Below are 22598 nucleotides of genomic sequence, written 5' to 3'. Positions count from 1 at the left end.
ATACGTAGAGAATGGGGTCTGCATATTCGCCGGTCTGCGCATTCCAGAGGAATGACGTCATAGCCGCGGCAGACGCACTGGCGCCGGCGCGTGCCCAGCTGTGCGCCTCCGTTGCACACGCTGCGCCGGAGCCGTTTGATAGCCGTTTCGCGTGGCTTCTGGAGAGCCGTGCTCCGCATGCGCGAAGAGCAGTGACTGGACTGGACTGGACCAGACTGTACTGGATTGGACTGGACTGGACTAGACTACATTGGATTGGATTAGATTGGATTGGATTGGAAATCGTTTTAGCAGCAGTAAGCATGATAATCAGCTAATATTATACAACCAGAAAACCTAAGAATAACCAGCTGAACCGTAGCTCCCCCTACGTATATCCTGGCATAGCCGAGCTAAGCCACTGCTAATTATTTTCTTTTCCCCATTGCCAGCCACATTAAAACCCATATTTTCGCGACCTGTATGTAACGAAGGCGTGGCGAAGCTTCACCTTGATGTAACGAATTCGCTAAGCTGATGAGCCATTGATTTTTGCACTTTTTCTAAAAAAACGGCTATACAAATGCACTAATTTAGCAAACTTTGCCAACAGCGCAAAGCTACCATGTGTTTCCAGTGTGAGTGCGGTGTCGGTTAGGTGCCAGGGGTGCCTGTCGGCGTGTAGTCGAACTTCTCCACTAGCATCTGTGGAGTCGGTTCACCGGTGGTGAAATCTGCTGCCAGAAAATGCGAGTTCTCATTGAAAGACAAGCTCGCAATTTTAAACGACCTCTGCGCAGGCGAGAAAGAATATTGTCGCTGCCTGGTACAATATTCAAGCTAGCACCCACTCAACGAACTTGAGTGCGGAGAAAGCATCAAGTTCGGGAAAAGGCGTCTTTTCGGCATATGTTTGGTCTTTCAAAAGGGTTAAGGCACCGAAAATAGTTAAACGGAAAAAGCGACACTTACGTTTTAGGGGGGTAAGCGGCCTTGCTTTTTGGGAGTGCCGTGTAGTGACTAATTTCGTGGGAAAGCAGCAGACAAAAATCACGCAGTTTTTAGATGTGAAACAAATCTTTTAAGTGTATGTCCACCATCACTGATGTCTAGGATTTTGGTTTCGTTTCTTCTTCTTTTCTCGCAAACCTGAACTCGACACCTGCATGTAACGATGTATGAAGGTTTAACTGTACTTTTACAACTTGTGTGTGTATGTGTTTGTTTGTTTGTTTGTATCTTCATTTGCTTAAATGCTTTCTTGCTTGTTTGTCAGTTTGTCTTTCTGATGGAGGCGATAAGCGAAAACACCCGTGTGATCAAGATGTCCGCGCACGCCAAAGATGCCCACGTAATTAAAATTAATCCAGAGCCCTCCACTGCGCCTCATCACCAGTGGAGCGTCGCCGAGCTAAACCTCACAATCACGCAATTGTTTGTTTGTAAGCCTTTCCGTTTGTTTGTTTGTTTGATTGTTTGTTTGTGTTTGTTTGTTTGTTTGATTTTTGTTTTTTGTTTTCTTGTTTGTTTGATTGTTTGTTTGTTTTTCTGTGTGTGCTTGCGTACGCGCGTGCGTGTGTGTGAAGACCCTGGTTTGGAACATGAGACGCGCTCATAGTGATACCGAAACGTACATTTTCTTGATTTTTTACCACTAAAGTGTTTTATTCCGGGACACACCAAGATTTCGCAAACGTCATATCCGTCACGGAAATGACGCCAGTAAAACGAAGCAAGCGGCCTGTAAAGGGAGCACCCCTGCGCACTGGGTCTTCTTGCGGAGAACCAACCTTTAGAACCAAACAGTACGTTGTACTTGGGGTTATTCGTTTTCGGGTTTAATACTTTAACACGAAAGTATTTTATGCCAGGATACACCAATATATATTTCACTCACGTCATATCTGTCACGGAAATGACGCCAGTACACCTTTACCGAAGGGACACGCCAGCAGGACGTCGCTCGCCAAGCACACCCACAAGACAGCCGCCAACCCGCAAATCATGCTCAGCTGCAAATTTCGCTGCACATTTCACTTTCGTGTTCCACCGGCTATGGCAGAGGAATCGACCACACTTTTTCATCATACCAATGCATTTTCATCATTTATTTGTATTTCAGGAGGGCCCTTCACTGCAGACTAAAGTGGGATAAGTATTCTAAAAGGTCTTCTGTTAAAGACGTGTTTGATGATAAGGCGCTGTATAAGGCAACACTTATTGGCGAAAGCACAGAAAACCTAGCCCCGAGTATGCGATTATCAAAACCAATACAGGAAGCGTATACGAGGCATTACTTAGAAGTTCAACAAATTATCACCATTACGTGTAAGGTGCCCTCTGGGAAATCTGAAAACGCCTATTTTTTTAATTCTTACACTACAGTCAAAACTCGACTTAGCGAAGTTGAGGTGACCACAAATTACTCGTTAATTTGGAAACTTTGCTTGATCAAGGTAGACATTTCTTGGCTGTCTGATTCGCTGCATACGATTATATGCTGCAGCGGCATCCAAAAAGCTTTTTGCGGCGTCGTATTTGCGAAGGTTAAATGCTCTGAAAACAAAATTACAGCCAGCGCGTATGACGAGAGACCACGAAAGTTGTTACCGAAGCAGTAACGGCCCCGGGGAACTACAAATTAATTTCCTACCTAAGAAGTCAGTGATGTTTGCTAGCGTCCGCTTTGTAAAAAACGGCCGCACGGATGTCTTATGTGTTTCTACTATGTCCTGTGCGTCTTCGGTATTCAAGGGTGTTCCAACAGACAACCGCAGCAGGTCAAGGGCATCCATCATTTTACCCGGTGCCGGTGCGGAAGACTCGACATCTTCAACGTATTCATCAGCATCTCAGGCCACCACTTAGTCTTCAGCGCTTTCTTGCGTGACCAGTTCCCAGCAAAGAGGTGCAAAAAACGTCGTCTTTGACTTTCCATATTCTAGAAAGTGTACTGGCTGAATTGCCATGTGCTGCAAGCCACGTCACATTTCATTTATTCACTTGTTAAAGCACAAATAATTATGGATTCTTTGTTGAAGGTAGGTTTTTTTTTCTTTCATTGACGGGCTCCATGTATAACACGTTCTCACTAAGTTACAGTTGTGTATGTTCTACAACACTGTAACTAGGTTTAGTGGTGCGCTTCCTTGCACACTCCACTTTCGCGCGCACGAGTAACAACGCTACACGTACTGTAGGCCTAACAACTTAACAACTTCACCAAAATAACATGCATTCTAACACATAACGATGTAAAAAGAAGCTAGGGCACGAACCACCCACTGAACGATGGCGAACGAACAACACTAAGCACGCCCTGAAAAATCCGACCGCCGACGATGGAGTTTGAATAGCGCCAGTTCTTCTTTATTTTTTAACATCAGATGGAAACGTTTTTTTTTTGTTTTGTTTTTTTTACCTCTGGCGCCATCTGGTGAGTTCACCTCGAAATTACAACCCCCGTTCACGGCCGGACTGGAGGAGCGGCGAGCGCGCACTCCAGCCCGGCCGTGCCCCGTTTTGCGGTAGGAGCTTGCGTAAAATGGGGACAACGGGGCTCCGCAATGGTGTCTTTGGCGCGCCATGACTCAATTTTAAGGCGCTCTGTACAAAATTGAACGCAAGTGATTCTTGAGCTGCATTTTTAGAAAACAATCGTTAAACTGGTACAGATTATGATATCGGTTTCGTCATTTCGAGTTAGTCAAAGCATTGGGCTCTATGGCGCCTGAAGGGGATCGGGATATCTTCGTTAAATCGGCAGTTTTGTTAAATCGGTTTCCGGGAAATCAAATCTTCACAATAACAATATTTCTCTACATTAACACGTTTATTATTAGTTAAACGCAGTTCATGAATTTTGTGACATTTGGTGAGACATCTCGGCTCTTCCCTAGAAACAGAGAGAGAGAAAGAGAGAGGGAGTAAACTTTATTTGAAACTGTGGAAACGGGAATGTAGGTAGAAACAGTTATGGGTGAAGTCCTATTTCCAGGACTCCAGTAGCAAAGGCGCTCAGCTTGGCTATCTCTAGCAGAGCGCGCTGCGTCGAAAGTGCTTAATTTCAGGAGGTATGGTATGTGTTCTGTTCCGAAATTATATGGCAGTTTTAGACTGTGTAGAATAAGTGGGCTTTAAATTTTCATTTTAGGCATCCTTGGGCCTATACCTCTCTGGGAAATTAGGAACAGCCTGTTTCTGTGTGGGAAAATCTTCGTTTGTAGTTTTCTCAGGATTTTTGCTTCGTCGGATTGTGTAAATTTGTAAAATCGCAGAACAAGAAGATAAAAATAAATGGAAGAAGAAGGTCACGAAGGAGAAGGTGAAGACTACGATGATGATGGAGAACGTTTTATGTCTCTATGAGCTCCAAGGCGTATGATGATTCGATATCCTTAGTTTAAAGTGAGTGAGTGAGTGAGTGAGTGAGTGAGTGAGTGAGTGAGTGAGTGAGTGAGTGAGTGAGTGAGTGAGTGAGTGAGTGAGTGAGTGAGTGAGTGAGTGAGTGAGTGAGTGAGTGAGTGAGTGAGTGAGTGAGTGAGTGAGTGAGTGAGTGAGTGAGTGAAAAACGTTTTATTGAACCGGTGAAGTGGGAGGGGTTCTCTATTCTAGGAAGCCATGTGATGGGTGGGCAGCCTTCGCTGTGCAGGCCAAAAGTGTCAGGACATCCAGATCGCTGCTAGTCACCTGGTTCTCCCACAGCTAAGGGGTGGGAAGCGGGGATGAAGAGGGGAGGTTGGGGTTGTTGGTTCACCCTAATATGATGTGAGGAAGAGTACCGGGTTGTAAACACAACTTGCATTCTGCAAAAGATTGCGTTGGGATTATGCGATGGAGGCGGACTGGGTGAGGGAAGGTATTGCTCTGGAGTCGGCGAAGTAGTGATTCTTCTTTTGGGAGTTTAGGATGTAGAGGAGGGAAGTGCTGTCGTTCGGATCGTGATGTTCACGATTGTGCTCATACTGCTGATACGCGGATAAGCCCTTGGTATCCTTTGCTGCAGAACCACATCAGAGTTTCCTGCTCGCCGCGTGGTGCGTTCGCTGAGAATGTCTCTGACTCCGCAAACGCCGTTATTCACCTCATCGGTCCAGCAGCCGTCTGTCTCTCCATCCCGTCACCCAGAGCTCTCATCTGGAAGCGACCACTCAAAGCCGCCCGATCATTCACGCATCGCAAGCATCGGCTGAAACATTGCCTTAGAAGTTACCTGCCGTCATAACATTTAAAGATGAGCTAACATACGCAATTCACGAACTAGTGTACTGCCACCTCGAGAATAACGGAAATATCATCCGCTTGGCTGTTGCCATCTTCTTTGCCTACCATTTGCAATTGGTACAAAGTACCCTCACCTCCAAAAGACTTTACAGGTTGAAATTAGTGGCACAAATGAAAAAAGTGACAATCATGAGCATTAACTGGAAGCAATGTTTGCGATGAAGGTTTCCCAATTGTACGATGTTAGATGCGAACTGCAACGTCAGCATACATTAGCCAGACCAAGCACTTGTCTAAACTTCATCCGTGGAGAATCTTTTCTTATGCTCATCTGTTCACTTTTCCTAGTCATAATGGGGTCACATATAACGCCCTCGGGTAAAACAATTGCTTCCAAAAAATTAGGCGCACACAAAAACTACAAGAAAGCAACACATGCACCGCGGTGGTTCTACCAACCTTCATGTGAAACTTGGAGTTTTCAAAACATACGAACTTGAGTGAGTGGGAGGAGAAGAGAATTTATTATAAAACCACATATCAGCTCGCAGCGACTAGTGGTAACAGCGCTGCCCGAAAAAACAGAAAAAAAATATAATCAGTTTCCAAGTACTCCGGGCAGCCTACACTTTGCACAACAATTGTCTGTGGTGGTGAAACAATTAAGCTTCTCTGAAATCAATGCACAAAAAGTTCACATTTGTTCGAAGAAAGAGTTCAGAAACTCATTGAAAGTCAGTACGGCGCAATAGTGATGGTCAGGATGTTATTCCTGACCGCTATGAAACGCGTGGACCAGCGTAACAGGAAGGCTTCTTCACCTAGAACTGCCAACTCATTGTCTAAGTGATTCATAAGCATTGACCGCACACGCCACAGCAGTGGAAACATCGCCCATTGCGGTCGGGCGCGAAGACACGCGGCACCACGATTTCGCCATAATACAAATGCACCAGCACACATCAGGAAGTTCACCAACGTGTCATTTGGACGTATGCTCATTCTAAGTGTAAGACCAAACAACCTGCTTAGCACAGTCCAAAACGTTACCGCTACACGACACTGAAACAAGGCGTGTTCCAATGTTTCAGTGTGCCCGCAGTGCGGGCACCGTGAGGAACGCACAGTGCCGAATCTCGCCAGACGGTCACACGTCGGAAGAACTTGCCAGCCACGCAACCATCCGAAATCCCTAACATAAGAAGGAAGCTCCGTCGAAGTCAGCTGATGCCAACGGACACCGCGTGATCTATTGTGCTAGGCCTCCATGCTATTGTGCTTGGCCACCACGTGTTGTTCAAGCTGAAGGGTGCGCCCCTGCCAGTGTAGTGCACCCAATATTTCTCGTGCCATAACCTAATTAAATGCAAAGTGTTTCACACAACACGACGTAGGCACTTTCCATAGTTTTACAGCTACGACATTCCACTGCACCCATAGTTCTGTTGAGCTGACGATCCCATCTTTTTAAAGCAAAGCTTTACAGCTTTACTGTCCAGCCTGATGCCGTTGTACGCCAATACGCCCTCCCGGAAAGCAAACATTCTCTTATAATGATGATGAATAATCATGGGTGAAGTCGGAATCGAACATGGGTCGCCCACGTTATGAAGCCGGCGACTATCCCATTGCTTCATTTTGATATTGTAGAAGAGAACGCCAAGCAGCAGGTACCCATTCACCCCGTAGACCCCAAACCCAAATGTTAGGCCTACGGAGTGCACACCCGGAAGTTGCTCTGGGTATTCTAAAAAATTGGTGCCAACCTCCAGAGTAACATCTACTCGCAGTGTGGGATTGACCAATCAAAGAATTCATCACGAGAAAGGTTCCCGTTCAACCATCATCATCGTCGTTAGACGGAGAGGTGCATGATTTTTTTTATAAGCGGGTTTTAAATCATATATTTAATAATCTCCTCGAGTTGTTTTGCCACCGCAGTAAATTTGACCTTAGATGACTGCAGCTGCGCTGTATTTTTCGCTTTGCGCGGTAGCTGGACGCTCTGAGGCGTCATTCGCAAGCGGCGTCTCACCACACCACGGATATTGTCCGGCAAGCCTTTCGGCTTGGAAAACGCCGGAAGCGGAACCACAATCGTATACAAGGGCCAGGATTCGACCAATAGCGTCATAATTACAGCTAAATCAAAGGTGAAGCAGGTGAAACCAAAACTAACCAGGCTAGACCAAGAGTTCGGTTTGTATCCCCAGGGTTAGCTGAGGTAGGCCGCAGTCATTTTCTTTAATTTTTCAGAGCGATCCTCTTGTTGCACCTCCTTTCGTACTACGCATGATCAAACTCTTGCCCTTTACAAGAGATATATTATTCCTTTTACTGAATTTTGATTCGGATTTACCTCCCAAATTTTAGTTGTGCCTCAAACCACTTTTATCGAATAGCAACTTATATTAGGACCTCTTTTCTCTTAGTTGGCCTTACACCAGTGAACCCAACCAATCACTATCAATACTTATCACGTGAAATCCTAACGGGTAAATTTAGACATATCAACTAGAGGGACGACGCGTGATATTCTAAGTCCTCTCTGTGGCCTGCTCAGTCAAGTGCGAAGCTTTCAATTATGCCGACCAGACCAATGAAGAATAACAAACGTCAGTAGAACGGAAGGTTCAGCCAGTTCGACCCGATCGATATTTATAGCGCGAACAGACGTGACACAAGAAGTAGTCAGCACGAGCGCTTTCCATCAACTCTTTATTTCATGAAAACACACATTTATACTTCACCCTTTATTGAAACAACAACAACAACGTCAGGGCTACAAAACGTATACAACTGATCTATACCTGCAAGCAAGACACGTTATCACATGGATACAAGATGAATTAAAGTGAACAGGTGAATATTTTATTCCCAATAAATCCTACGCTTGCACCTGCTTCGGTGTTCTAACTTCTCGCTGCGTCACAAAGTGGTCTGGCACACTTTTCAAAGTGTGTTTCATAAATGTTCTACATTCACGAAATAAATTCATTAGTTAATTTACATTAGGTTGCGAATGACGACGCTGTTACGCAAACTTTCCGAGCGAAGCTCCCACAAGCTTGCTGTGCCCTCCAACCTGGCATCTCGCCTCAAAATGCAGCTGGTCTGTACTGATAAATAATTTGGCGGTCGGTGAGAGCTCGGGGTTTGTGGGCGCTGTTGTGGTTTCTTGAGACGTGATTCTCGGCAGTTGTGGGAGTGGATACTTTTCTTTGGTGTCTTGAAGTCTTTTCTTGCAACCCGAACATAAATGAAATCGGTGAACTAGACGGGGTGAGAGTCTCGGTTGAAGAGACGTGAGACTGAGACCTGGAAGCACGATTGAGAAACTTTGGGTTACAGTGCTATCGTAACAGCGCAAGATTGTTTCCCTCTACATGTACTGCTGAGAAACTCTTTGTAAGTTATAGGAACATCGATCATCCATCGGGCTGTTGGCAAGGCTTTAACTTAGTTTCGCTTTTCATCAAATAAGCGTGAGCTATACTCGGGAACAAGTTAAGAACGGTAATAGCTTATGTACGGTATCCCTCCGCCTAAGCGACGGACCCAGATGTCAACGGGCGCGCGCGTTTTGAAAGGAGACTGCTATGAATGCGTGGTATCGTCTGCCTTTCCTCACGAAGTTTGTTTGTCGTCGCTGCAGTGGTTTATAAGCATTATAAATAAAAAAATAACTAAAACGGCTCTTGCTGCGTTCACAATATCCCCAGTAACGCACTACTTGCGCCGCGCGGAGTAACATCCGGCTGCGGTGACGAGGCACAGTGGCAACTTCCGTTGCCGTTTTTAAGTGTAACCGGGTATAGGTTGCGCTCTGATTTTCGCCACATAACCGGGTAAGGTTGCACTGTGATTTTCACCACAATGTTAGAAGGAGGAAGTAGACTGAACGTTCGTTGACCAGAACGAAGGTGGTGGAGCTGATGGAGGTAGAGCTGTAGAGCTGGTGGTGGAAGGTTGGTGGAGCGTATGGGACACTCTTAGACATGGACACCCTGGGCGCATGCAGCCAACTGCGCCCGGGAGGTCAGCGGAAGCGGATCCTCCAGGTGGGATCTGGCCAGCTGGCCCTGCCACTGCTCTTGGGAAAGCGTTTGGAAAGGATGATGATGATGTTTGTATTTTTATGGCGCAAGGCCGACTGAGGGCAAAGAGCGCGAAAGGATGGTTAGTTCATTATAGTGACATGAAAGTAAAAGTGAAGCATTTCAGTAAAAATAAACGAAGTAAAACCCAAGCTAATGAAGATGACTGGTGTAAAGGGCCAGGTTGTCATGATGCATGATAACAGATGAGATGTAAAAAGTTGGCATCAGTGAGAAACTTAAAAACACGCTTGATGGAAAACATGGGCTCGTTTCTTTAAAAAATTGATGGGTGAAACGGGATGCGTTGTTTGTATAGTTGTGGGAAGTGTTTGTGTCGTATTGTGTGGAGTGCTTTGCATTGAAGTAGCACATGGGTCACGGATAGGCCGTCTCTACACCTGCTACACAGGAGTCTTGGAGATCTCATGAGGCGTTGGGAGAGGAGCAAAACTGGGGGCGAGAGAGCACCCTTATGTGCATAAGATGTGCAGCGTCTCTCCATTGAAGAGCTCACGGGAGGATAAATCGCATAGGCTTGAGTTCCATGGGCAAAGGTATTTGTCTGCATTTTTCGAATCCCAGTTTCCTGATATCCAGTTCTAGATGGATTGAGGGGCAAAGTTCGTCTTTCAAGTCGATGTTGAGCCAGGATGTCGTGGAATCGAGATGAAATGGAGAAATCACGTTTTGTTTGGTCGTCTGAGTCAGCAGCTCCGAGGATCCTCGATGTTCACGAGCACGTGGGGCATGGCATGAGCCGATTTATTCCCTGGGAGGGATGCGTGAACGGGAGTCCACGCAATGGGACACTTAGCTGGGAAATTTTTGAATAGTCTGTCCTGTTTTTCGCTCAGTTTTCATTCTCACGAGTCTATCCTAAGCGCATGAATATAGCTTTTCACCTATCCGTGGTTCAGGAAGCTGTACTCAAAGCCTTCAGCCACGGCTCTGAATTTTCTTTTGCTAATACGTCGCAGTATAAAATCTGCAGCACTCGACGAGTTATTACCGTTCACTCCACCTGTTCACGAGAAGCTGCTAAATGTGTGGCTCATAAGAGCAATAGGGCTGTGTTACTTTGATATCACGCTGTTTGCATGTGGCCTGAAAAAACCGTCTTTCCAGCAACACATGTGCCCAGTGGTTAATCCGAATTTGAATATACTCGGTGTACAGTAGAGCAGCTTACCGCTTACTAGACAATTGCCCTTTAAGAGTTTCTGTCATTTCTTGTCCTTCGTGGGATGTATTTGCTTTGGGAGGGGCATACAGGTTTTTGTTTTCGCATTTCACCGAGAATTGAAGTCTTTCCACAAGAAACTACGGCTGAGCACAGAAAAAAAAATTTTAATGTTTGTCCACGTCGTATTTCTTTCCGGTTCTCATTCATTCTAATTCCTTTATTCATACTTAAAAGCAAACTGAAGGGATTTGTAAACATTGCGGGATTACTAGCGCAAATTGTGGTCATGAGTCCCTAGGCCATGTTTCGACCACTCGGGGTTCGTTCACGCAAATTTATTTGTAGAAAAATCAATTTAAAAATGCTGTACTCCCCTCTGCATCCTCGCCCATTTTCCATAACGTTTTCTTGTGACGTCAGAAAAAATTACTTGGCTTGACTGCGCTGCTGCCCGGGTCGCCGACCTACCGACAATCATTCGGCCCAGCGTTTAGTCCACCGACCGCCGACGGGTCCTCGCAATTCATTCACTCAATTGAAGGTACGCCACGACACGTTTGTGAATGAAAGAGTGTGCCTTTCTTTAGTTTGTTAGTTTGTACACTCCATCAAGCTGCAAGTCCACGTCACTCCACACAAGTGCTGCACAAGCGCACCTGCGACGCTTCACTGACTGGTACGCTAGTAGAATAGTCCAGTAGGATAGGCCAGTTGAAGGCGGGAGAAGAGTAAGCGAAGTTAATATGGGTACTAAGGAAATAAAACCAACTGAAACTTTTACCGTACAGCGTAAAACTAGGGTGCAGGAAGAACTTTTTTATGCTGCGTGAACAAGCACAGCTGTCAGCAGCACGACTACAGATCTGCGAACGCTTTTCCGTCTATGAAATGCAATTTCTAGACGTGAGATATTGTGGAAATTTGGGGGACGCTTACTGCACTAGCCCTATACAACAAATAGTCATCTAAGCTGCTTAAAATTCTAAATCAAAATAAAAAGGTAACCTGGTTATACATTATACACCTTTCATTTCCAGCACCTGCAGCGCCGGCCCGTAGCCCTCTGGTCTGGTGGCGCTAGGCATGCTATTTGGAAATCGCGTGTTCGAGTCCCCGAGGGTACATCCTTTTTTCTAAGTTAATTTCTTTGTTTTCGGACCACGGTTTTTGTACTGAATTAACCATTTTTGGGCCGTAACGTTCATTTCTCCACGGGCGAATTCGCAGAACGCGCGCAGACTGACACTGACGCGCTAGGGAGTTCTCGCTGGCGTGCTGTTGCCAGAAGTACCGCCGGCTTCCGGTACTAAGTCGTCCTGGTAGGCTTATATAAGACATTTTGCAGCCGACAACATGGCAGAAGAGCGGTATGCCGATAACTGAAATATCGAGCATGCCCATCTAACAATAACATCGGATTCCAAGCATGTTGTTTCACAGAACCGAAACCGAAACTTATTTGAATGCTAATCTTGGACCTCGTCCAATCACGTAGCACCTTTACCTGCCGTCACTGCGGTTAATTGGTTCGGCCGCCGCGCATGGTAGTTTTTCTTCTGTCAGGCTTTGTAAAATAAATACTGCCTTATCGCCCGGATAAACGATCAAAAGTGTGTACATTTCAGCCAGTTTATGCAGTGCAAACAAAAACGGGAGCTGGATAAATTCACTTTAGTGTCCCTTTCAGGGCACAGAGGCATTACATAAGGGATGGCGTACATCAAATTTGCCACACAAGGCTGCGTTGTTTGCGTGCTTTTTGTGCAGGCTGCACAAAAAAGCGCGCCAGCAGGTTTGTCACCTGTAAAATTAGCGTTGTTTACAGCATCCATTTGCCCTGCGGCAAATTATATGTAGGGCATACGGGGCGGTGCATAAATGACCGTCTGAGGGAGCACCGAGCTGCGATGTCATTTCAAGCGGTGTCCTATTTGTGTCCCAACATTTGATGCCACACGTGTCTTAGGCAGCGGGCGCGACCAAGCGAAACCAGAGATTTGTGAGGCCTTCCATATTCACAGGGAGGCAGATAACTGTATCTGCTTGCCTTCCATCGCTCTTACGGCAAAAGAGCTAAGCTTCTTGCAAGGGCGCATGCGCGGGACGCAGCTTGGCCGTGTGGGGTGGTACGCATCTATGACTGTAGATTGTTTTGTATAATTTGTGAATGCTATCACCTTTTTAGCCCTGTCAGCTTTTTCATATATCACGTTCCTAGAGTATAAGCTGTTCAGTTGAAGTCTAGCGATTGCCCCGTCTACTTCTTTCTAGGTCACTGTCCGTTTTTCTCTAGTAAAATGGTTCTAAATCAAGTACGTTGTAGCCTCCAATAGGTGTGGTTATCGATTGGTAAAAGTTGAAGTCTAGCACCAATCCGAGAAGTCCTCTTCTGTATTATTAGCCTACTTAAGTGACACACAGTTGCCATGAAGTCGATTTGGATACACCGTATTGAGTTGTTTGAAGGAAACCAGTACATTTAACAGGGCTTCAAATTCAAATTATTATCACCACTATAACAGTTTTCGCCCCGAAGACTGTCACCCCACAGCGCGAATTTAAATTTATGCTTGTCTCTGACTATAGAATCATACCTGTTAGCCTTCCGCGATGTTTCGGACTTTTCTGAGGACCGTCTTCGGTAAGCTGCTGGTGGTGCTACGGAAGCGTCTGATCGGTAGTGTTCCTCGGCTGCGCTGTTAGCAGCTTGGGAGGCTCCAGCGAGAGGCTCATGGGAGACTTCTTGGGACTTGCTGCTTCTCTTTGAGGTCGCATGGCCTGGCCGTACTGTGGCTGGAGAAGGAAGAGAGGAAACGGCGCAGCTATGTATAAATACATTACTGCACACAAATACTCTAGAGAAGCAACATTATATGTTCAAAACCAAGGAAACTCTTGCAAAATAAGCATGATTTAAAGCAAGGTGTTATGGAACAAACTATGTTGTCCAAATATCACAGGTCTCTATAAAGGTGCATTTGTTACCTGTGGTCCCAGCTCTTTCGTCTGCCGGTATGGCTCAGTTGATGACTTCGAAGTGGAATGGCTAATATTGTTTAATTAAACCGAAGGCTGGAAACACCTCATTGGAAGGTGATTATGAGTGCCATCGGCATGACGTCGACACGAATGGTAGAAAATCTTTCACACATTTATCACGTTCCAGAAGCGAAACCAAAGCAAGCAAAGCTAGAAATGATATTGTGATTACCAATTTTATTCGTGATTTATAGTACTGATTAATAATTTCGGGTTAAGATGAAATAATGTTGATCTACGTGAATTATTGCGGATCATAGGTTCATCAGTGATTGATAGCAATGGTTAAAAAGTTGGGATTAATGAGAATTAAGGTAGACAATATGTATTAAGACAGATTACAGCAAATATAATTAGGGTTTATTTTTAGATTATGTTGAGTTAAGCTAGAATAAGGGAGGGAATAACGTGGGGCGATTTGACGTCGGTGGAGCACTGTGACAGTAAAATAGTGGGGCGTTAAATGTCGTGGCTTCTGCGTAGTCGGGTAAACGTGCACTCAAAAAATACCCATTACCAAATTACGGCCACAACTGGAACCACCCCATCCCCGATGGACCTGATTAACAATCGCAACGCTTTCGCCTTCTAGCAGGTAAGGAGGGTTAACCGTCGTGAGAATTTTTGCACATTGCATAACGTTTCCTGTTTATTAAAAGATTATGTGGAATAATTTCTTTCTGTTTCAGCATTTTGTTAGTAAAATCTTTGCGTCTTCTGTTGAGACAGTGCTTCCCATCAGGTACCAACCAGCCAAAGTCGCCAGTTAGGACTCGATTTGTAACAAAGCATGGTTTACACACGTTGGAACGCCTTTTCCGTTTCTTCGTCGAGGCCCCGCCTAATCACTTCTAACGTTACCTCTACTTCCGCGACACCCGAGCTATAGTTAATTGAATATAAAGACCTGTGCTGCACTGTCCGGTAGATGCAGGGGAAGTTGCGTTCCCCGATACATACAAGACCCGTACGTTTTTGCGCACATAGCGCCGTCTGCTGGTTCGCTTGGATATAATGCTATTACTAGTATTTTGAACAACTGTCAAAATAATTCCTCTGTTCGGCCTCCGGAGCCTGGGGGCAGATTCTGTGGTTCTGGCGCCAACGACCTCCGTTCGAGGCGAAGCAGTTGTAAATTTTGCCAAATGCGCGTGCTTTTTTATTGCAACATCCTCCCTTAGCTCAGTACTACGCCTTCCTTTCGTAAGAAAGGGTGGTGTGGAATTTTTAGGATACGTTTAGGAAAGGAGCGTCCCATATCAGCACGCTTAATTAACGTTCTGCTCGCACTGGAAGGGCCGGACTCACACCTATCTGAACGGAAAATTGCTAGATGCCCATGATGGACGAGGGCGGCAAAGCGGGGGGTTAAGGAGGCCGGGTTCCTGTTAGAGTGGCCAGACATCCCCGTATTTTCGCAGCGTGTCACCTCTATCGCCTTTATCACCTGAAGAAAGTTCTGACAATGAAAAAAAGACAATCTGCCAGGAATATAACCAAAAAATGTCCGCACTCGAGCGCTGAGGGAAACGTTCTTTTGCCTGCATGTAGAGACGAAAGAGATCAAAATAAAATCGAAGCGATGCTGTATTGCTTTTATTTCGCCGCGCTCCAAAAAGCCGGATCAATCCAGACCTCAAATTGTTCTCCGTACGTCGCCATAACAGTTTTTTTTTTTCTGGGGGTGTTGCGGTGAGTTCACTGTGCCGATGCTTCACCGGGGCTAAGAGGCGCGCCTAAGTGGAGGGCTTCAGAATCATTTGATACATCTGGGGATATTTCAGGTACACCTAAATTGCGACACACATGCGTTCTCGCTGTTCTCGTACATCAGGAAAATAGCCATTCCGGCCGGGTTCGAACATGCATCTTTGGCCTCAGCAGCAGAACGTCTAAGCCACTTCCCCACCGTGGGTGGCACCGGGGTACCTTAACCCTTTTTGCATCGGTGGAAAATGGGGAGAGTCGGGGATACTACTATAATTTTATATCTGAAGGACTGCGAAATTCGATTTAAGTGGTTGAGAGGAGACTCATTTGCCGGTGTTTACAATACGCAGACTCAAGCGCAGTTTGACTAGATACTTTTCAGTACACCTATTAACCTTAAGTTCTTTAGAGCGGGAGGAGTAAGCATTAGTGGTCTCCCACGAGAGGGCACTTAAGTAGGCAGCTGACATTAATCGCCAGAAAAAAAGCGTATCTTCATGCCTGATCGCGATTTCCCTCGGTTCCTCACGCGCCCTTTCCAAACATTGTTTTCATTTCGTCCTTTTGGTCGTCGTCATCAGCGTCATCAGCAGCCTGTCTACGATCACTGCAGGGAAAGGCCTCTCCCGTACATGTCCAATTATCCCGGTCGTGTGCTAACTGCGACCAATTTATGTCCGCAAACTTCTTGATCTCATCTGCTCACCTTACTTCCTGCCGCCCCCTGCAACGCTTGCCTTCTCTAGGGATCCACTCTGTTACCCTTATTGACCAACGGTTGGCTTTCCTTCGCATTACATGCCCTGCCCATTTCTTCTTCATTTCTACTAATAAGTCCTTAACACGCGTTTGTTTCCTGACCCACTCCGCTCTCTTCCTGTCCCTTTATGTTATCATATTCCTTATCGTCATCCCTTAATGTGATCATCTTCCGTTGCATTGCTCGCAGAGTCGTCCTCAATTTAAGTTAAACCCATTCAGTGAGCCCCGCAAATGTCTGCCCCATAGGCGAGCACCGGTAAGATACACTCTCTTCTTCAGAGACAATGGTAGGCTGCCAATAATTATCTGAGTATACCTGCCAAATGCACTCCACCCCATTCTAATCCTTCTAATTGTCTATCCCATGGTCAGGATCCGCGGTCACTCTTTGGACTAAGTAGATATATTCGCTTATCACTTCCACTGCCTCGCTACCTATTTCATACGGCTGTGCTCTCCCGGGGCTACTGATCATTAGTTTAATTTTCTGCATATTAACTTTCAGGCCCAGGATTCCACTCTGTTTGTCCAGTGCGGTAAGCATGCTTTGCCATTCCTCCCCCGAGTTACTTAACCAGTCAACGTCATCAGCAAATCTGAGGTTACTGAGGTATTCTCCATTAACCCTTACCTGTTCCCAATCCAATGTTCTGAATACTTCTTGTAAACATGCGGTGAACACCATCGGAGAGATCGTGTCTCCTTGCCTGACGCCCTTCCTTATAGGTATTCTACTGCTCTCCTTATGGAGGACTATGGTAGCTGGGGACCTATTGATATCCTCTAGTATTCTTACGCAATGCTCGTCGACACCTTAAATTCCGCTATGCCTTCATGACTGATCAGGTTTCCACAGAGCCAAAAGGTTTCTCACATTCTATGAAGGTTATATATAGGGGTTGACAAACTCCGCGCATTTCTCTATGCCTGACTGATTGATTATGAACTATTGTTGAATAGCCTTTACAAAACCCTGCTTGTTCATAAGCTTGATTGAAATGTAAGGCGGCAGAAATTTTCGTAGCGATTACCTTAGTGAGAACCTTTAAGACGACTGAAAGTAAGCTGATCGGCCTGTAATTTTTCAAGGCCTTCACGTCATCCTTTTTATGCATTCGGATGATGTTCACGTTCTTCAAACATTCCGGTACACTCACGCTCATTATACATTTCGTATATAGGTTTGCCAGTTTTTATAGTGCAATTTCTAGTTCAATTTGTACTCATCTGGTAACCACCGTCTTCCTTGGGCAGTCAATAATTAACATACCATGGCACTGTTAAAAACGCGAAGCGACCTACATGAAATGAAATTTAAAGTTCGGTTTATGCACATTCGTAATGCCAGATCTCAAATGCGCGATGATCTTCAGCAATGCCCAAACAACCCCATTTTACGACGTGCATCAGCTGTAAACACGTGCTTTTTCCAGTGGGTCTCAGCAGTTCCTCTGGAAAGATCTCAAAGTGCGGCAACGGAGAAGTATGTGTTTTTAGATGGAAATCGGTAACACATAACCTTAGTTAAGATCGCCGATACTTACTTGTGAGCGAATTTTTGACGAACGAACTCCAGGCACTGTCTTGTGACCTGTGCTTGGATTTCTTCCCGTGAGCGCCGCCATTGGTCGTGGGCACGGCCTCGGACACAGGGTTTTTTGCTCGCTCCGTCTGATCAGCCCTGCCAGAGCCAGGATTCCCGGTCACGTCATCACCTCCTCGTGGCAGCCCGTCCACAGTGGAACCACGTGGAAAAGCGACAGTGGCAGCCGCTTCGGGAGGCTCGACAGCATTTTCCGGACCCAACTGTAACGGCTTCCGTTGCTCGGTGACAGATTTTGTTTTGGGAGCCGAACGGGCTTGAGACGCTGGTTGTACTTTGGGCACCTCCAGGCTGCCCGAAGTGCGGTCGTGCAGGCGCGAAGAGGGAGGCAGTGATGATCCCTTTCTGAAAGGGCTGCCCGACCTGAAGGGAAACTTCGCCCCGCTCGTGATAGCGCTGTGGCCGGTTTTGGTGGAGACGGTTTGCGTCTGCTTGTCGTTGGGAACCTGTGTAGGGAGCAGTTATTAGTATCCACATATGTAATTTCCAAATTCTAGCACGCTGTGGATGGCAAATTAGCAGTGGCTTAGCTCGGCAATGCCAGGATATACGTAGCATGAGCTAAGGTTCGGCTGGTTATTCTTAGGTTTCCTGGTTGTCTAGGATTAGGTGATGCATTATGCTTACTGCTGCTAAAACAATTTCCAACCAAATCCAATCCAGTCCAGTCCAGTCACTGCTCCTCGCGCATGCGCAACACGGCTCTCCGGGAGCCACGCGAAACGGCTATCAAGGAGTTTCGGCACACTGTCAGACTTGGCTACTGCGCAACGGTGGCGCACATCTGGGCACGCGCCGGCACCAGTGCATACTGCCGTGGCTATGATGTCACTCTTCTAGAATGCGCAGACCAACCAATGTGCAGACCTAATTCTCTAAACACCCATACTCCAATTACAATCCAATCCAATTTAATCCAATCCTATCCAAATCCAATGCAATTCAATCCAATCTAATCCAATTCAATCCAATGCTCGTCGCGCTTTCGCAGCATGGCCCTTCAACGTCCACGCGAAACTGCTCAACCTCGGCAAGTGTAGCTTACGCTACAAAAAGGTTCACGTTTAACACTTCTTAACGCTGCTCTCCCGAGTGAACGAAAGACTATGTAACCAGTGTTTTTGGGAAATTTTCCTTCTTTTTGTACTCCGCAGCCTGCCGTGTAGCTATATCGACGGGAGAATCCTATTCTGCCGTCAGCTTGCTCTGAAGCACACCCACAGCTGGCCCAGCCGACGCCGAGAGATCAGGCACACGCGGAGCTCCCGTTTCACCCTCACCTAGTCACGTGGTACCGCAGCAGCGAAGCTCCAAGCGAGCGAATCCACACGGCACAATGGTGCAGCTTACGATGAATGATCGTGAAAGATATAGCGTATTGGAGCTATCGCTTTAAAAGGAAAAGTCTAACAATAGTTTCGCTAGAAGGAAAGTACGGCGATCCACAGAAAGCATAAAACAGAACCACTACGTACGTACTTACTTTCTGCAACAAGACCTGGGAAGTGTCGCTAACAGGTGCATGTGCGTCATTTCGCGAGATCATATATTTTTGAAGAATAACCACTGTACACTTCTTCGGACTTCTACAATTTTTTATCGCACGAAATAGCACTGTGATCAAACTTTGACTAGTGGCAAATCTTAAGTGGAACAGAGGCGATTTTACTAGGTTAAAGAGAAACGCAAATTGTCTGGCGTAACTGTGGGGGGGGAAAACTACAGAAGCACCGAAGCCTTCTATGAGTCTATTGGAGTTGGTATTTTAGCTAATTAAAGCATGTGACATTTATACACGATCCTGTTCTTCAAACTTCCTTTATGAGCAACGAATTTCAGAAATTACAGAGTGTGGAACCTCGAATATTCTCGCACGTGATTCCACTACAGCTTTAGTTCGGTAACTACAACGTGGAACGAGTAATAATCTGGCATCAATGCGGCATTTACCCGGATCATACTATCATGGAGAACAAATTAAAACAAGAGTATGACTTAAAAAGTCGAAAAGCACGCATCAAAATTCATGGGAGTAAACGATTTTTTTTTTCAATTTGCTACATTACCATCTCAACGAACGTAACTAAAACTGTAGCAACAGAGAACTAGAATTGATTTCGTGTGCAAAAAGCAGAGTGAAGCAATTACAACGTTTCGCATCCACAACGTTACAATGTCCACTACTATGTCAATGTAAAGTCGCTCAACGGCACCTCGACCCCTCTATCGGACCTCTCGAAAACCGGCATTGCGAAACCTTGCATGGCTGAGCACAGTACACCTCACCTAAATCCGCTGCCGTAATCTTGGGTCTGCATATGCGTCGTACACATACGCAATACCCGCGTTCGTGACATGGCATGACACGTAAAAAAGGCGTGTATAGGCAACACGTCACGGACTATGCTGTGATAGATTATAGGGTTTAACGCGGCTACACAGGCGATCAGACACGCCGTAGTGGAGGCCTCCGGATTAATTTTGTCCAACTGGACATCTCTAACGTGCGCCGAAACCTCGAACACGGGGGCGTCTTTGCTTTTCGCCTCCATCTGAAAAGCAGCCGCCGCGGTCGGGAATAGAACCCGCGTCATTGACGTACAATGGTGTGGCGCCACCACATGTGGAGTATGGGGGTTGCTGCAGTGCAAATAACTTCGGACATAAGTTTACATTTCCGTACTCCTATTTACGGGCGAATATCTATACCAGCAGTACCATGTAACTGGTCATTTGCAAGTCATGCCTACCACACCCACCGACGTCGCGTCTGGTCCAGATGAGGGCACCCGCCGGGGTGCGGAGGTGGTATTCTTGGCCACAAAGTCACGAAACATCGATGAGAACCACCCGGTGCTTGTGATACCAGACTGGTCAAGCGGCTTTGAATGGTCGCTTCCAGGTGAGAGCACTGAGTAACGGGCTGGTGAGACAGATGGCCGGCGGACAGATGATGGCTGCTGTGCCGCTACAGGCTGACGGACCGATAAGGAAAAGGATGGCGGCTGCGTGGTCATAGACATTCCCTGCGAACTCACTGTGCGGTGAGCAGGACCCTCTGACGCGGTTCTGAAGCCAAGGATAGGCAGAAAGCACCTGCGGATCAGCAGCCAGAGAAATATAACGAGAAGAATCGTGAACATCACGATAGCAAGAACCTCTATCGTATTGTCATACGCATTGGAGCTCATGGAGACCCAAAGCGTGGTTCATCGTGGTCTTCGTCTTCTTCTTATTCTTGTTTCTTTTCTACCTTCTTCTTACTCTGCCCTTTTTGAACCTGCCACAAGCTTTTTCTGGGGGGACACGAGATAGCCCAACAAACTATCACAAAATTGAAAATAGCTGCGTTTTAATTGGTACGCTACCGTGCTCCTAAACGTATAAATGCAGACAATACATTATTACACTAAGTTTTTTAAAGGCATGCTTCGCCCCACTTCCCTTAGTTCATCGAAATGAATCATGGAACTAAAGTGAAAAGTGGCACAGGTGGAAACTGGGCCATGATTCATTGCCCACGATTGTGCATCACGATTGCGAGTGTTCGGCGGCCGCTATTTGATAATTACTGTTGTTTTCTGTGAGGGTGATGACCTCACGCGGGAGATTTTTGAAGTAGCACAAATGCAGCGCGAGGGCAGTAATTACGAAGGAGCTGCCCTACACAAAGGGCACATATGACCTCAGTGGTTAAGAAACGAGTGTGCGCCTATACAGCGCGTTTACGCTGTAAAGTCTTCTCTTCGCGCGTTTTTTATAAAAGCTTCATACGTCTCGTCTTCAAAAAATTCGCCGCGTATCTGCTCCTTTCGTTGCAAATGTCGTCAAAAGACGATATTATTTATCGATTTTTGCCAAGTAAATGCCTCCCTTCGCTTTCCCGCGCACCTCTCATGTTGTTCCTCTTGCGTCGCACTCCTCCCAAGGTAAAGACGCCAAAGGTTTGCCTAAATCGTTTTAAATTTCCCGCGTTCCACTGCTCCGAACCGGGTGTCTCGATGCTAACGCTGCCGTACGGTGAGAACGCGCGTGAATCGAGGCGCCCTACTTCAACGCTTATAGAACCGCGTTTCCCTACTCCACGTGCGTTGCAAGCAGAACGTGGAAGCTGTCCAGTGAAGCCTTTCCTAACGGTTGCCGGTTGATTTCTTAAAATCGCGCCAGAAGCTATAGTGGCGTGGGCGACAGCAGGCGACGGCGGAGTGATTTTTTTTTTCTGTAATTCATGAAGTATTTAATTTCTCAAAAGCTAACCATGTATGATGCTTTATAAAGGAACACTGCAAATATCACCTCCGTATTAATTTGTTGTCTTATATTTCCGTGATGTCTTGTTCTTCTTCAACAATGTTGACAAGTATGAATATTACACCGGACTTAGACGGGTAGATTTAGCTGTGACTATATAAGACTATTGCGCAGGCATTCTTTTACTTTTTCTAAAGCGATTTTGCGAGTTGTCTGCCAGTGCAGTTAACTGGAACAAGTGCATAGGATTTTGGCACGGTGACTGGCAAAGTAAGCCAGTGTTTTTTGAGAACATGCCTTGGACGACAACTCCGGCCAGGTATCTGGGCATACCCCTTGAAAACTACCAGGATGCTAGAGAGTACTGGGACGGAGAAACTGATAGAGGTAGAGAGAAATTAACACAGTAGGGGGGAAGGGATCTGTCAATGTTTGCCCGTGCATCAGTATGTAATGTGTTTGCTGTTGCCAAGGTATGGTACGTTCTACAGGCGATTTGTATGTCAAGAAGGAACATACAAAAGCTGCACAGAGTGTTTGCGGTGTTTTTGTGGGGCTCAAGTTGGGAGCGCATGAGTCGAACTAATTTGTTTCGCTCGGTGAAAAGTGGTGGATTGGGACTGACGCATTTGTTTATCCGACAAGTAGTTTCTAGGTTTATGTTTCTGAGAGATCAGTGAGATTGCTTTCTACGTACTGTGGTACAAGTCCGACTACGTGATGTCATTCCAGACTATGTAGTTTCAAC

The 22598-nt window shown here is 46.1% G+C and overlaps 1 long non-coding RNA gene across 1 annotated transcript; it reads right to left on the bottom strand.

Annotated features, from left to right (window-relative positions):
• Positions 1-8094: 8094 nt before the first annotated feature.
• Positions 8095-18025, bottom strand: LOC144139086 (uncharacterized). Its single transcript, XR_013316035.1, has 3 exons — positions 17541-18025; positions 13080-13278; positions 8095-8520 (listed from the first exon to the last, which is right to left on the bottom strand). It is a non-coding gene; the product is annotated as an uncharacterized LOC144139086 (long non-coding RNA).
• Positions 18026-22598: the final 4573 nt, after the last annotated feature.

The sequence above is a fragment of the Haemaphysalis longicornis genome, unplaced genomic scaffold, assembly GCF_048455015.1.
Source record: "Haemaphysalis longicornis isolate Haplotype H1 unplaced genomic scaffold, Haemaphysalis longicornis Haplotype H1 scaffold_5, whole genome shotgun sequence".
In the NCBI taxonomy this organism is placed as follows: domain Eukaryota; kingdom Metazoa; phylum Arthropoda; class Arachnida; order Ixodida; family Ixodidae; genus Haemaphysalis; species Haemaphysalis longicornis.
Note: the sequence above shows the minus strand (reverse complement) of the source record. Positions and strands in the feature narration are given on the sequence as shown.